The 2,749-nt window shown below is 41.9% G+C and overlaps 1 pseudogene; it reads left to right on the top strand.

The window, feature by feature from the left end:
- Positions 1-1,664, top strand: part of LOC107574483 (zona pellucida sperm-binding protein 4-like) — a 10,655-nt pseudogene extending 8,991 nt beyond the window's left edge.
- The last annotated feature ends 1,085 nt before the right edge of the window (positions 1,665-2,749 follow it).

The raw sequence follows: 2,749 nt of genomic DNA on the forward strand, positions 1-2,749 counted from the left end.
TTAAGTTAGTGCATTTAAGTTCAAAATGGAAAATATAAGATTTTAATCTTAAGAACTAATGAGAATCACCCAGTTGCATGAGCTATCAATAATGCAAGTCTGGAGAATCATGAGTGTTAATGAAGAGGGAGGGACGATAGCTAATTAGCTGAAATCTGTAGAGTACAAAAAAGACCAAAGGGCAGCATCTCAAAAGTGCAATTAGCTTTTGGACAATGGCTGGAAGTTGGTGGTTGGGTCATTTATTGGCACTGTGTGCTTTCTGTCATGCTCTTCCAAAGTTGAGTTTAATCAGCAGTTTTCTCAGAAGTTTCAGAAGCAAGTGATGAAGGCAGAGCCTTTGGACAAATGTGCTGTAGCTGATTATGAGCAGATCCAATGTGGACAACCTGGTATCAGTGGTGCTGAATGTGAAGCTATCAACTGCTGCTTTAACGGACAGCAGTGTTACTATGGGAAGGCAGGTTCAGCAGCCGTTGCAACAGCCTAATCCGTAGTTTCAGCAGCCGTTGCAACAGACTAATCAGCAGTTTCCTCAGAAGTTTCAGCAGCCGTTGCAACAGTCTAATCAGCAGTTTCCTCAGAAATTTCAGAAGCAAGTGATGAAGACCGAGCCTTTGGACAAATGTGCTGTAGCTGATTATGAGCAGATCCGATGTGGACAACCTGGTATCAGTGGTGCTGAATGTGATGCTATCAAATGCTGCTTTAACGGACAGCAGTGTTACTATGGGAAGGCAGGTAAGAGTGTTGAGTTGCTGTTATGCTCCCAGTTAAACTGATCCTCGACATTAACCTGGTCTTGTGCCTTTGTTCCAGTGACTGTCCAGTGTATAAGAGATGGTCAGTTTGTGGTAGTGGTGGCTAGAGATGTTACACTGCCTCGACTGAGTCTGGATTCAGTCCATCTACTGGGTGGAAACGACCCACCTTGCAGTCCTGTGGGGTCCACACCTTCCTTTGCTGTATACCAGTTCCCTGTGACCGCATGTGGTACAAGAATGATGGTGAGTAGCTGCTTATGGTTTTATGCTTCATGGTTATCCTGCTAGTCTGGGGATTTTCTAACCTCCTTTTCCCTTTCAGATGCCCTTACCAGGATGACCGTTACCTGACCACATTGGTTCCAGTGACTGGATCATCTGATCTTCAGTTCCCAACCCACTACAAGCGCTTTAATGTGAAGATTCATGTTTGTGGATCCAGCATCACTGGCTCCTCTGCAGGAAACTGTATGCTCCCCCTTACTTGAACCTTTAATTTTACTCCTTATAGATTCTATGATTTGACCCTCTTTCCTCCCTGTCAGATCTTCATCCACTGTAGTACAGCAGTGTGCCATCCGTCTTCTGGCTCCTGTGAGCAAAGCTGCGGCAGGAAGAGTGAGTTCTTGACCAGATGAACTGAGAATTTTATAATTGGCCTTCACTTCTAATTTTTTTGTTCTCTTACAGGAAGGGACACTGATGTTAAGACCATCTCTAGTGTGCAGACTGTGGTTTCTAGTGGAGAAGTTACACTGATCATGTAAATCTAGCTGTTTTAATAAGCTTTTTGAAGCAGCAAGATGGCTTTGTCTGTTGTATTAACCTTGCAAAGTCTGACGTTACGTGCATGTACCCAGTTTGTTTCTTGGTCTACACTATTAAATTAACTTTCCAGTACCTTTTTGTAAGGTCATGCATTCTGAGTCCAGTTTCTGGACCACTCACTTAACTTTTATTTAACCTAAAGTTGCTACCCTGGGGCACAACACAAGGTACCAAATTGAGGGTTTTTATTAACGTCTGTCTGCATGACAGGATTTTTTTGACTGGGCTGAGAACATACAGCTATGCCATGCGTGAGTACTGTGAGACTGAGTGTACTTGAGTGACGTGTCAAGTCGCCTTTATTTATATAGTGCTTTTAACAACGATTGTCAAGGCAACTTTATAGCATTAAATGGGCAAGTAGTGTAGCTGTATTATGACAACAGGAAACATTCAAATTTCAGTTAAAGGCAGTTCATTGAATTCAGTGTCATCCCGTTTAGTTTAAATAGTATCTGTGCAGGTGCTGATCCACCATCTTACTTGTCTATGTACTGGATCTGGTGGCTACGGTGACCTCGGTCTAGGAGCGAAGCAGACTAATATTAGCATAGATGCCATTCTTCTAGCGATGTAGCCAGTACATCGGGTATTATGGAGAGTGTTCCGGTTGACCTAATTAATCTTTTAAACTGATTTTAATATTAGAAATGTGTCGTGTAAGCCAGGTTAAAGAGCTGGGTCTTTAATCTAGATTTAAACTGACAAAGTATGTCTACCTTCTGAACAATGTTATGTAGGTTATTCCAGAGATTGGGTGTTAAATAGGAAAAGGTTCTGGCGCCTGCAGTTGATCTTGATATTCTAGGTATTATCAAACTGCCAGAGTTTTCAGAACGCAGCAGATGTGGAGGAACAATGCAATAAGAGCTCGCTCAAATACCGACTTGCTAAACCATTCAGGGCTTTATAAGTAATAAGCAAGATTTTTTTAAATCTATACAATGTTTAATAGGGAGCCAGTGCAGTAGGTATTATCAAACTGCCAGAGTTTTCAGAACCCAGCAGATGTGGTGGACCATAATTCAGTAAGAGCTCGTTCAAATACAGTTGCTAAACCATTCAGTGCTTTATAAGCAAGATTTTAAAATCTATACGGTGTTTAATACGGCGCCAGTGCAGTGTAGACAGAATGGGTCTAATATGGTCATACTTTG

This window comes from Sinocyclocheilus grahami, unplaced genomic scaffold (assembly GCF_001515645.1).
Source record: "Sinocyclocheilus grahami isolate Dianchi unplaced genomic scaffold, SAMN03320097.WGS_v1.1 scaffold2249.1, whole genome shotgun sequence".
Classification (NCBI taxonomy): Eukaryota; Metazoa; Chordata; class Actinopteri; order Cypriniformes; family Cyprinidae; genus Sinocyclocheilus; species Sinocyclocheilus grahami.